The sequence below is a fragment of the Carassius gibelio genome, chromosome B22 (assembly GCF_023724105.1).
Source record: "Carassius gibelio isolate Cgi1373 ecotype wild population from Czech Republic chromosome B22, carGib1.2-hapl.c, whole genome shotgun sequence".
Classification (NCBI taxonomy): domain Eukaryota; kingdom Metazoa; phylum Chordata; class Actinopteri; order Cypriniformes; family Cyprinidae; genus Carassius; species Carassius gibelio.
In genome coordinates, this window is record NC_068417.1 from 20,108,834 (window position 1) to 20,122,846 (window position 14,013).

Consider the following 14,013-nt stretch of genomic DNA (forward strand, 5'->3'; position numbering starts at 1 on the left):
GGGAGTCCATTGAAATGGAACTTAACAGCTATTTACAGGCAGTTGAAGTGGATGGTGAGACCAACCCCCTGGAATGGTGGAGGCAGCACGAGGCTAATTTTCCACATGTGGCCAGCCTGGCAAAAAAATATCTGTGCATCCCTGCCACAAGTGCTCCATCTGAGCGTGCTTTCAGCACAAGTGGGAATATTGTCACATGCCGCAGATCAGCACTAAAACCTGAGAGAGTTGACCAGCTTGTTTTTCTTGCACACAATTTGTAATTTTTTTGTTTGACAGAATTTTTTATTTATTATTAAAATTTTTGAAGTGTTTATATTTATTTGATATTTAAAAAAAAAAAGTTTCAAAAAGAGTTTAAATTACTCTTGCTCAGGAAGTGTTTTTACAGTGTTTTTTTTTTACTTTTTATTATTATAATTTTTTTTAGAACAAGCGTTTAGATTCTGACATTTTCCCCAAATGTTTACATTTTTATACTTTCTGCAAAATTTGTTTTATGTTACTGAAGTTTTATTTATTTCAATGCTCCGAGAAAGTATTAATAATCTGTTCTGATATTAATAAAAAGTATGTTCTCTTTAAACTACACACATGTGGCCTATTTAATGTCATGGTGAGGTTGATCTAAAAGTTCACTCATTCACTACTAATGCTCTAAATAAAAGAAAAAATTATAAAATAAGATGAGAGCCTATTCTTTATTTTTAAAGTGGTATTTAATATATTAAGCACGTTCCTTTTGTTGATTTACCTGAAAAATTATTATTCCGTGATATATACCGCATACCGTGAAATAAAATAACTTATTCCGTGAAATACATTTTTGGTCATTCCGCCCACCCCTAATCTGATCATGTAGACCGACTTATGTTTTTGAATAGACATTTGAATGTTTCACCGGTCGTGGTAAATATAATATCCATTTTTTTAAATTATATTATTCTTTCTGTTTTGAGCTTTAGCCATAGTTAAAATATCTAGGCTATTTTGCCTCTGTTTTATAACTTATAATAGTTGGTTAAACTTGGTGAACTGTTTTCTTTATCTTTTAAAAACTACGTTTCACCGCTGGATCAAAATATTCTGCTAAAGTTATACTGGAAGACAATGTTTTGTTTAAAAAAAAAATGCACTTGAATAAAGTAGCAAAAAAATATATATATGTTTGTGTGTTAATTTTTAAATCACAGACAAATAATGAAATGGTCTTCATAAAATAAAAATGCACTGGATATATTTGTAGCCTAATTATATTCTTAGAGATGACGAAATTAAAATTATTTGTTTGTCATAGTTTTTATCTATATTTTAAATCTTATTCAATTATTTAGCAATAATCAGTGATTTCCATGCTATTAAATAATATTTTGGTTGATCAGAATGAGCAAACTGAATACAAAATATTAATTAAATATTAGAATACATAAAAAATACCGATAGTGACACTAATGTGAATTTATTGTACTTTCGTGTTTTTAAAGCGCAATCGGAGTTACACTTTCGGTCAAGTTCACATCTGCATCTGCGAATTTTTTCAGATAAAAGTTACAAGAGCTAGTCTACGTCTGATTAATTAACATGAACAGTTATGCTGAAATCGCTGCCTATCAGCGATTCGTTTCATGCTCATATAAGCAATGCCCAATGTTTTATTTTTCTATTATTATTGCTATTATTTTTATTATTGATGATAGGCTATAATAATGCAGCCAAGATTTTTTTCCCCGTCATATTTGTGGGCATAATGCAATTCATATGGCTTCGAAAACGCGCAGGTGGTTTATGGAAAATAAAACTTAACTTAAAAAAAAAAAAAAAATTACACCTATTACACTTAATAACGAAGATTGATAATATAGCACAAATCTGCCATACATTTATAATGAGAACTTAATAGGAATCTATAGTGAAATCTGTCCTTGCCCATCTTTCAGCGCGCTGTCATGAAAACGCATCTCTCTCTCTCTCTCTCTCTCTCTCTCTCTCTCTCTCGGTCTAACGCATAACTTAGCATCCTATTGTGCTGATACAAGTTGTAATGTTACGTCTGATATGTATCTCAGTTATCTGATTTATCATAGGATGTGTCATAGATGGAATTAGCTTCCGTTTATTGGTACACTCTTCCCCTCAGGCAGATATTTCTTGCTCCTTTATTAATAACATTGCTTGATCATAATCATAATCTAACCTGTCCTAATCATGTGTTCATGTTTTCATAGACAGATTTTCATGTCAGATTTTCATTTTCATAACAATCTTTAGATTATTTCATTATATACATTATGGCCATGCCCATCCCCCCCCCCCGCCCCCCCGCATTAAGCCCCACCCAGATTAATCGATTAATCGTTTTTGAAACCTATCGATGATCGAAATGAGACATTTCCCAAAATGCCCATCCCTAGTAGCTGTATGTGATCATAAACATCTACAAAGTTGTGACGCCGACAATGCACAATAGATATTCTGTTTCGGCTCTAACATGGTTATCAAGTTTTAGTCCTAATCACTAAAGTCCTATTATTAAATAGTGCTTAATACCATAATATGATGCTTGACTAACTGATTAAGAAGCTAAGATTTAAGAAGCTGTGCCATTTTATAAAGATAAGCTGATTGGAATCATATGGGTGTGTGTGTGTGTGTGTGTGTGTGTGTGTTTATGAAATAAAAGTTCATTTTTAAATAAAGGCATTGTGCTAGAAATGATAATGATAAGATGATAATGTTGTAAACAAGTAACATAAACGGGGGTTTCAAAGTAACTTTGAAGACATGACACGAAGTAACATATATGGGTCAGATAACGCCTGACAGATTTAAAATCAGTGTTGTAATTCCAAAGCCATGACCAGAATTAAGTGAATGAATAAATATAAGTTGTAAAAGTAATGACAAAGACTGCAAAGAACTTTGAGAAACTTTTGAGTTGCAAAAAATAAAGTAAAATACAAATATTAAGATGTTTATTTGAAAATGCTTGTAATTTCTGACAAGTTTTAAGCTGGGAAGAAATTATAAAAAAAAAAATAATGAAAATGCATTGCTACCAGTCCTGAATCCTGAGTTCTCTCTCTCATTCAAAGTCAGCTAAAAAGCTGTTATCCGAGCCTGTGTTTTAAGTGATAAACTATTTATAGTAAAGAACAGTGTTTCCATCAAATCATAGACACTAATACGTTAAAGGACATGATAAAAGGAGTTCAGATTTAATGCATTTAGAGGGCAATTGGTAGTTAAATGTTCAACTGCCCAATGCATTTAAGAAATAAGAGATTCTAAAAAGAATTAATAAAAAAATTAGGAGCAATTTTGAAGAGACATGGGGTCTTTAAAATCATAATACAGACCCTGAGCTATAGATGTAATAATTTTGAATAGTTAAACAGTTGTATTACTGTTTGTTCTATGACCAGTAACTTATCGGTCTTATTTTTAGTCTCCACCATCATACAGGGCTTGATGGCTCCGGCTACAGAAATAGCAGAACATTAAACTGATTGGACGGGTGTAACATCTAAATTCACTGAGTAATATCAGCATGATTGTTTGAAGATGTAACATTAAATATTAGTGTGATTAACCTATCTCAATGTTTTAACAACAGTAGTTGCTGTCAATGGCTCTCATGGTTCTTGCGTGCACCTTTCCTAAGCTGCAGGAAATACCGAATTCTGGAAGAACTAGACAAGAGTCTAGGTACAACTTACAGAAATATGTCAAGTTAAAAATAGGAGCGGTTTTCAATATTCGTGTGTCTAGTATGTGCGTGCATGAGGATGACCACTATATATTTTTGGGGACGATTCTGTTCCTGTTATGTTTCGATTGATTGTGTCACTAACCTCTGGAATGAGTATTTTATCATTAAAGATGGGTTAAGCGAAATGGCTTTACAGAAGTCTGCAATTCTGAGTGTATCTAATGAAAAGAGAATACCGAACATGGGATGAGCTGCAAGTGGAAAAAGTGTTTATCTGAATTAAATATTGAAATTTGAAAAAGTTTATAACCCATGTCTAAATTCAACCGAGGGTCTAAAATTAAACAAGCTAATACTTTGTTATTCGAATGGTAAAGGTAATTAATATTTTGGACTTGATGAGAGAGAAACAGTGACACGTTGGCTAAGTCACTAACCAAATTATCCAGAGATCACCCTCACATAAAGAAAGGCTGGTGTGAAGACAAAGGAGTGAATCCTGTTTATGTAATATAGGTTAAAAGCAAAAGGAGCTGTAAGGCTTTGTGGGTCCTCGAGGTCTGAGTGACGCAATAGTTTGGGTTATGTAGAACAGAGATAAGTTGAACAAAAACTTTTGGATCTGCTGGCTAACCGTTGATGGAGGAATACTGTAACAAGTGGTTTTAATTAATTTATACAGCACAGAAAAATTAATATTTAAACAACAAAATTGTATTAGGCTCTATGGAGCTGCTTAAGAACACCGGTCAAGTCAAATCAAATTAATATTGTGAACACTGACAGGGCTTTTGATAATGTATACGGTTTCAAAACAGATTTACAGAAACTGAGGATGTTTCTTTAATGAATATTTGGCCATTTAGAACTAAGTAATAGTATTGTTCATTTAGTAATAGGATTGGGAAATAGGTCTGCGGTTTTTTGGTTTATAACAATTTAGTAAATTAATATAACTGCCAAATGACAAACATGAACGAAGGGTTTTTAAGACACTGATCAGGTAGCTGACCTTTAAGCATTTCTAACTGACAAACCAGTGAAAACTTAATTGACTATATACAAGGTACTGAAGATTTGCTTCTGAATGTGTCGTTAATTTAGTTTGAGTACAGTAATATGGTTTGTTAATTGACAAGATTTGCATAAAAAAATGTATAATAATAATAATAATAATTATAAGGCAAAGAGTATGATTAACAGTAATGTCATGATATAAAAATACATGAGTCCGTGGTGAAAGTAAAACTTAATAAAAAGGTTTCCGTATTAAGTAATAACCTAGGAACTGTTCAAGGTTTTCGAGAAAATAATGATTATGATTATTTTTATTTTTTAAAGATGGCCCAATATTGGTTTTATGTTTGGTTTGTTTATTTTTGGTTAGATCACCATTGTGTTTTTAACACCAAAATGGTCTTTTAAGTTTGGAGTGAAAGGGTATATTGGATTTTCAGTCCCTCTCATTGCACCACTGATCGGAAATTAAAGATTTTCATAACATAAAGGTATCTTTACTGGGATTCTGGTTATAAGCAATGTCTGTATTTGGTATCTGTGAGGTGACTGAGGGTCTGACATATGTCAGGAATGCAATAACAGCCCGGCTTCCAGATAATAATATATATAAGTTAATTGTAATGAGTTTATTTTTCGATATGACCAAATTAACTAAAATTCATCATAGTTGTTGAAGACATGTAAAAAGAAAACAAATAAGGCAAATTTCTTTCTAAAGGATCATGAAAATGAATTAGTTATTGTGCATGCGGTTTTCTTCCATAATACCTTAATGATTTGTTGAATCTGGTTAATGAATATGCAAATTTAGTCTTAAGGCTGTTGGATAAATGTTTTGTTTTAGATGGTAAGTGTGAAGTAGCTGTAATAGGAAGAGAGGTATTTACAAAGGTACGTTGATGAACGCATACATGGATGGAGGACACTTTTCCAGGTAGAGGGATTCACTGGAAAAGACATAACTTTTTATGTGAAGAAAGACTAATGCAAGTGCAGAAATTGTGGGATTAAGTAAGTAGATGTATATGGGAAGTAAGAATGTATATGGGAAGTATTTTGAACAAAATAATGTGTTTATTACTAGAAATGTCAGACAGTACCAGAGATGTTAAGCATATGCAGCTACTTAAGTTAATCAACAGCCTGCATTATCAACATGCATCATGACTGCCCCTGACCTCATTTAGTAGACCTCACCCTTACATTTGTCTAAAATGGGGGACTGAATGTGTGGATGCCAAGTTGCTATATCCTTCAGATTGATATTAATTATATTATTACATTATTTCTTGTTTTACTATTAATCAAGTTATGGTAAGAGTGAAATGTGTAACCTTATGTGCGCTTATGAGATATTAAAGAATCCTGCTTTATGCTGTACTACTGCTCTCTAAAATGATGACTTCATAGTGTGTGTGTAACAAACCATACTGATAAAATTCTAGCTAGGGCCAGGCGGCATTGAAGTTCTGATATGTTTTCTGTGTATGTGTTAGTATCTGTCTGTACAGGGAGAAGCTCAGACAGTCATCATAATCTACCGGAAACACAAGAAGACAATAGTGTGAGTTTAGCAGTGCGCTATGTATTCATTCAGATGACGGCTGTTATTTTCTTCTTAAGAAAAAAAATTACGATTTGAGAATTTAAGAATATTCAAGAATTGTACTTATGAATATTCTTACGAACTTCTTGGAATTTATCCTAAGAAATTTCTTTAATTTATTTCTTAAGAAGATTTTTGTGATTCCGGCCCCAGAATGGACTAAGAGAGTAGTCATGTAAATTGGAATGCGGCTACTCACACCAAGATCAAACAATCGCAATCTTATTTCGCCGCAGACGCACGTCAATTTCGCTTCAAACTCTTGCTTTCTACACGCGTCTGAGTGTGACTCCTGAGCAGGATTTTGATTTTTTAACGCGGCGCGAATTGACGCCAAAGTAAAAAAATTTCAACTCGGCGTCAGACGCGAATTCCCCCCCATCCCCCATCCCTCGCTGCTTTGTACCGGCAGTCTGACAAGCGGGTCTGTGACCAGCACCGTCGGGCAGATGGACCGGATGACTGATTGCCTGCGCTGGATTACCTCCACCCCCCATTTCCCCTCCCCTGTTGCAAAGTCGTGTGTTTATGGTGTTTTCATTATGTGCTTTTGTTGCTGAGGTGTTTTTCCTGTTCTCAAACTGTACTCCCAAAAGAGCATATTCTGCATCTTTTTTTCTCCTCCCTTCCCTAATGTTATGTTGTATTTATTCTTCCCATGTACTGCATTTCGTTGCCTTGTACCCACATGTGCAATGACAATAAAGTTAAATCTAATCTAACCATTGTTACCAAATATACATACAGTTTAATAGAACTATAAATAATTACATAATAAGCCTTTTAAACAGAGTCTGAAGCAAAACTATTTAAAAACCTTGTGTAGGCTACTTTCTGCGTTCTGATAAATAAAATAATTGTGCTTGTAAATGTGTCTATATATCCCTTATTTAGATAAAGCATAATACAAAAATGGAGAGAAAAAATTGCATTGAGCCACTAATTTTTTTTTTTTTTTTTTTTTATGTGCTAGTAAATTTTTCACCTTAGGAGCACACGTGCTACTTGAGAAAAACATAGCGACAATACCTGAAACGTTCAAAAAACAAACTATGATTTGACTAAAAATCTATTATTTTCAATTCACGTATTGCCCGGATGGTCACACGGCGTATGCCTGTGTTAACAGGACAAAATTGTGGGTTAAACACGGGAAAGTTCCGTCATTCAGAATGGTTTGCAACCCTGCTGCTAGGCTAAATGTTTATGTCTGTTAGCAGATACCAGAAAAGACGCACAAATAAGGATGTACCAGATGAAAAACAATCCAGCAATGACAATGTAAATGTTGCTTTAACAAGCTGTATCTTTATAATTATATGAATAAACAAATTATCTCACCTCAGAAGATCCAGAGATCCTGTGTTGTGGCTCTAGCGGTAACTTCTTTTATGTTAATAGCGATTGGCAAGCGATGTCCGGTTCGCGAACGAATCGTTATATTTAACCGGATCTTCTTAGTGAACCGGTCGAGCCAGTTCACAAAATCGAACTGAATCGTTTGAAACGTTTCGTGTCTGCAGTACGTACCAATCCACGAATTACCTTTATTAATCGGTTTATAAACGTGCCTGACACTCCCTCAGACTCGAATTAAATCCATATCCCGAGTTATTCAGTTACTCGAACAGTACATTGACTGAACTACTGAGAAAAGAGAACTGACGATGAGCACGAGCAGAGCAGCTGATAGACCGAGCATGAGTGACCGTACACACGCCCGCTGCTAGAGCCGTTATCGCTCATGATTCAAGAATCGGATCATCACCGGTATATGGCAAGCCTTTTTGACTTTTTTTATTATAAGCAAAGGAATTCTTGATATCAATAATATATATATTTAATTAATGATATTAGGAATTAGATTTCTGCTATTTTTAATATCAGCAATTATTTCTACTTGTGTCAATGTTAATTCTTGATTTCAACAGTGACATCATCACTCGCAGAAATCGAATTATTGATATCATCAATTAAATTTCTACCAGTACAAACATATTATCCTTGATAGCAATAATTTAGATCCTGGAAAAGGCAATAGGCAAATCATATTGACTTTTATTAATCCGACGGATATGAATTCTTGATATAAACAATTCAATTTTCACTATTAAATAGGTTTATTCTTGATTTCAACAATTACATTTTCACTAGATAAATGATAATTATTGATATCAGGGATAAAATTTTAACTAGTAAAAAGTTATAATTCTTTATATCTGTAATTTTATTTATTTTTTTATGCCTGCATCTCCATCATAACAGAATACTTTGCCACCTGTGATCCAGGAGCAAATGGCAGCCGCACTGGACCCCGTACCTGTAATAGCAGTCGTTTCAGATATTCTTCCCATTACAAGGACCCGAAGCCACGTTCTGTCACTGCTGTTCCTCCTGTTTCTACCACAAAACGTACAAAGTTGGTATACCAGTTTGCAGGGTCCACTGCTGATAACTGTGAGAGTGGCTGGTGTCTCCATGATTTCAACATTCACAAGCAACACAGAATCCTCATTAACAAGTAACGCGGTTTCTACATTTGAATGCCACATTGATTCAACATGGCTTGAACGACGCAATGTCAGCGCCCTCAAACCCTCTAAGCTCAGCTGCAGCATCCACTATAGAGAAACCAGAGGAAGCGGCAGCATCTGCTACAGAACTCCCAGAGGTGGCGGCAGCCGCAGCAGAACCTCCCGGAGTACAACTCAGCTCCCCTCACGGTGGTGAGTCCCATTCCTGAACTCTCTGCATATCTTAATTCCGCTGATGACTCTGATTTTGAAACGTCTTCTGGTTTAGTCACGACCATTGAGTCTGTTTGTCCAGTATCAAACACCGACTTCAGTCTCTGCTAATGAATCTGAATATGATCCGTTTAATGATTCAGTATCTGCTAATAAGTCTAATAATGAACTATTTTTGTGACTAGAACCAACCAATGGAGGTCATCTATGAACTTGTGTCTTGTCTAGATCTGGCCGCAGAGGTTCTCTATGAACCCACTGTCTGCAAACTCTCTGCCTGTCTAGCCACAGCCAAGGAGGCCACCTGTGACCAGGGCCGTAGCTGGGGATTGTGGGGCCCCAGTGTAGGTTGTACCAGTAGGCCCTGTTTGAAAAGGTTTAATTTATATGTTCATTCATTTTTATTTATTTGTGCTAATTGCACAATGTTTAAGTTGTTTAATGTTTGTTGGTGTCCAGGTACAGAAAACAAATAATTAAATATAAAATAGCACTGCATAGTCTTCACAGTAAAAAAAATTAATTAACAGTCTAACCAAAATGTATTCAGACACCTTCAACATTTCTTACATCATCACAGTTTATTTGCTCTAGTTTATAAAATGGAAATAAAATATTTCTATGCAGACTAATAATATGAAACTAATGTCACTACACTATGGTTTTACACATTTATTGAATTTATTTTCAATAAAACTGAAAAAGGCTTAGTCTAGTCTAGTAGATAAAATTAATATCACAGCCTTCATCTTTCAGTTGAAATGGCTTATGGTTTAGAATTTGATTTTGGCAGGGGCTATTTGAACACACGGTTGTAGGTGGAGTCAGTGTAAGAGTAAAAGCCCATCAGCCTTTACCATACCTATAGGATGTTAACGTCATGAATGAAGGAAACAAAATGAAGGATGTCTTTCAAGGATCTTTTCAAATTGTTATCCCCTTTGTTGAAATCGCTACCTGATTGTTTAATCCTAACCCCAGCCCCAATCATAAACCCTCCCCCAAACCTAACTCTAAACCTACCAATACTAGGAGGGTAATAATCTGGCAGGGGTCAGAATTCAGCACTACATCGACCATACAGTGAGGTCAGTAAAAAAGGAGATATACTTTCCTAATTGATGCATTTATTTTTGGAGATTTATTGTATGCCCAGCCACAGGCGACATGACAAAATTTCAACACTGCATACAGATACAGAACAAACCCCAGCTAAAACACAATGAATTTACAGAACTAAACAACGCTGACAAGAGGATGGTTAAAGCACTTTAAGTGATGCATATGCATTATAAGAATACAATTTATTAAATTTAACAATACAAAATAGCATAATTAGATCTAGAACAAATTCTATAAAAGAATACAACTTCTTAGATTTTGCTCTTTTGGGAGGAATATGTATTTTTTGTCCTGTCTCTCATAACAGCTGTTTAAGGCACATTTTTCAAGAGATTGTTTGTTGCATCGTGCCACATATAGTGAGAACACTGCTGTGCTCAGTCCTGGATCTGAAAATTAACTGCTTACTGTGATTTTAGACATTTGTTTCTTGTATGATTGAGTAAAGATGACGACGAAGCAAAACGTTTCCCACACGGAGGGCAGTGATACAGCTTCTCTCGAGTGTGTGTTTTCATGTGACCCTTAAGGTGTCCTTTTCGGGCAAAACTCTTCCTGCACTGATCACATGGGTACGGCTTCTCTCCGGTGTGGACCCTCTCGTGTGTTTTCAGATGTTCTGACTGACTGAAACTCTTGTCACAGTGTGAACAATTGTAAGGTTTTTCTCCGGTGTGAGTTCTCTGGTGCCGTCTCAGTTGAGCACTATCAAAAAATACATTCCCACAATCAAAGCACATATGATTCTTCACACCGCTGTGTCTTTTCTGGTGTTTTTTTAAAGCAGCCAGCTCAGTGAAACTCTTTCCACACAGAGAACAAATGTGAGGCTTCTCCTGTGTATGAACTTTCCGGTGGTTCTTCAGGGCATCGGTCCTGAAAAAATCTTTACCGCATTGATCACATGTATAGGGTCTTTTCCCAGAATGATAACGTAGGTGTAATTTAAAGCTGTTCGCCTTACTGAAACTCTTCCCGCACTGATCACATGTGTATGGTTTCTCTCCAGTGTGGATTTTCATGTGTTCCTTAAGGCCTGTTTTTTGTTTGAAACTCCTCCCGCACTGATCACATGTGTGCGACTTCTTTCCAGTGTGGATTTTCTTGTGAACTTGAATTTCTTTGGACTTTTGGACTCTTCTTCGACTCTTCGATTTTACACCAGTTTTGACATCCTGTTTCTCCTCAGCTTCACTCAGCTCTTCACTCTCCTCATTCTCTTCCATCAGGTCTTAAATAAAAGCGAGATAGTGTCAATTTCAGTAAAAGTCATAAGACTAATGTAAAAAAATATTTTCCTTAATCAGTAACAGGGCTCCAGAAAAAAGAAAAATAACTTAAGGGGCCACTGTCTCCTATAGGATACAGGCCAAAACAGCCACCTAATTATTTATCATGTGCCACAGAATACACGTTTTCTTTCTTTCTTTCTTTATTTTTAACCCTTGTGTGCTCCTCATTTGGGAGTCACACTTAGTCAAAAGTGAGCAGACACACTGAAATGCATCTTTTTTTCTTCTCCATTATAATCAATTTAATATTTTTGTTTGATAATATTTTTATTTTATATTTTGAGAGAATTGTATGGTACTAAGTAATATTTATGCGATAGTTATATTTTTCCCACTGAAAATAGTAAAAAAAAAAAAAAAAAAAATCTATTTTGTTGATTTATTAATATAATTTCAACTATCTATTTGCAGTATTTCAGATTAAAATAGAGACCAAGCCTTTAAAATACTACTTTTGAAGGCAGAATAGCTCCTGGTGAGAGTTGGCCAAATGTTATGTGATTTTTTTTTATTTCTGTACCTGCACTCCTACAAAAATAAGAATCAAAAGCATTATTTTTTGTAATATATTTAATTATGATTATACAAAGCAATGCTTGCACCATAACTTGAACCACAGCAGGAAAAAAAATCCTTATCGTTGAGCCCTGTAATGCACAATTCAAATCCAAAAACACTTAATTCTCAAAAGAGTCGTGTAGTAACAATTTAGAAGATGGGTTTGTGAATTTATCACAACATACACTAATATGAATAAATATAATATTTAATCTTAATACATCTAATTAAGCTCTCGCTATGATGCGGAAACTACCAGGGTTTTTCTGGGTCTTAAACGCCTTCAACAAACGTTAGCATGCATACCAAACAACAGTGTCAAAAAGTAGTTTCAATTTAAAGTTCGTTATTCGTGTCGTTTGGATGGTCATACGGCTTAAATACAGGAGGATTCCGTATGATTTGGAAAGGCTGTTTGGTTCAGTCAGCAGACGCCAGAAAAGACGCACAAATAGAACAGCATCAGATTTAAAAAAAACACAAAACGACCCTGTAAAACCTTGCTTTGATAAGCTGTATGCATTTAACTGTATAAAAATGTACGAAATATCTCACCTGAGAAGACTCAAAGCTGTTTGATGGCGCTAGCTTGTTCTTCTTCTTTAAATTTATTGGCGGGTGGCATACCAATTTGGTGCATTACCGCCACCAACTGTTTAGGGTGTGGAGCTTCAATGCGGATTTAGACGCTTATACAGGTGCTGGTCATATAATTAGAATATCATCAAAAAGTTGATTTATTTCACTAATTCCATTCAAAAAGTGAAACTTGTATATTATATTCATTCATTACACACAGACTGATATATTTCATATGCATATTTCTTTTAATTTTTATTATTATCACTGACAACTAAGGAAAATCCCAAGTTCAGTATCTCAGAAAATTTGAATATTGTGAAAAGGTTCAATATTGAAGACACCTGGTGCCACACTCTAATGAGCTAATAAACTCAAACCACCTGCAAAGGCCTTTAAATGGTCTTTCAGTCTAGTTCTATAGGCTGCATAATCATGGAAAAGACTGCTGACTTGACAGTTGTCCAAAAGACGACCATTGACACCTTGCACAAGGAGGGCAAGACACAAAAGGTCATTGCAAAAGAAGCTGGCTGTTCACAGAGCTCTGTGTCCAAGCAAATGTATAGAGAGGTGAAGTGAAGGAAAAGATGTGGTAGAAAAACGTGTGCAAGCAATATGGATAACCGCACCCTGGAGAGGATTGTGAAACAAAACCCATTCAAAAATGTGGGGGAAATTCACAAAGAGTGGACTGCAGCTGGAGTCAGTGCTTCAAGAACCACTACGCACAGACGTTCGCAAGACATGGGTTTCAGCTGTTGTATTCCTTCTGTTCAATTCAATTCAATTCAATTCAAGTTTATTTGTATAGCGCTTTTTACAAAATAAATCGTTACAAAGCAACTTTACAGAAAATTATGTTTCTACAATATTTAGTAGTAGCTAGTAGTTTGTGCACATTTGACAGGATTTTAGAAAAAATAATAATAATAATACAAGACGTAGTCAGCTAGACGATGAACTATCAATATTATTAATTAAGTTATTATATGATTCAGTCACACATTTAGCAATAATTGTTAGTTCTGTTTGTTGATTCAAGGTTAGCATCATCTGAGGTCCTCTGAGGGTCAGCATCATCTCTTCTCAGGTGTTCTGGATCCAGACTGGAGCTTGTTTAAATCCTAGTTACCACGGGATGTAAATCCTGTGGCGAAACATAGAAACAAAATACAGACATCATTAGCATAGCTGCTGATCCAACAAAGTAAAATTAGTTTAACCCAAGCTAATGAATAAAAATGCAACTTTGAACAGATGCAACTACACTCACAATTAAAAAGATACATTATTTGAATGCTTGGCGAAAGAGATGTGTTTTTAATCTAGATTTAAACAGAGAGAGTGTGTCTGAACCCCGAACATTATCAGGAAGGC

General features: G+C 35.1%; 2 protein-coding genes across 5 annotated transcripts in view; both read right to left on the reverse strand.

Annotated features, from left to right (window-relative positions):
* The window catches only part of LOC127986933 (zinc finger protein 721), a 59,547-nt gene extending 51,854 nt beyond the window's left edge, over positions 1-7,693 (reverse strand). The window contains exon 1 of the transcript XR_008160997.1: positions 7,677-7,693. The gene's annotated coding sequence lies outside the window, so the exon portion shown is untranslated. The remainder of the gene's footprint in view (positions 1-7,676) is intronic.
* Positions 1-7,819, reverse strand: part of LOC127986937 (oocyte zinc finger protein XlCOF6) — a 30,501-nt gene extending 22,682 nt beyond the window's left edge. For 3 of the 4 annotated variants that reach the window (XM_052589199.1, XM_052589196.1, XM_052589197.1), the window contains exon 1: positions 7,677-7,819. The gene's annotated coding sequence lies outside the window, so the exon portion shown is untranslated. The remainder of the gene's footprint in view (positions 1-7,676) is intronic. The other variant, XM_052589198.1, reaches the window with a different exon arrangement.
* Positions 7,820-14,013: the final 6,194 nt, after the last annotated feature.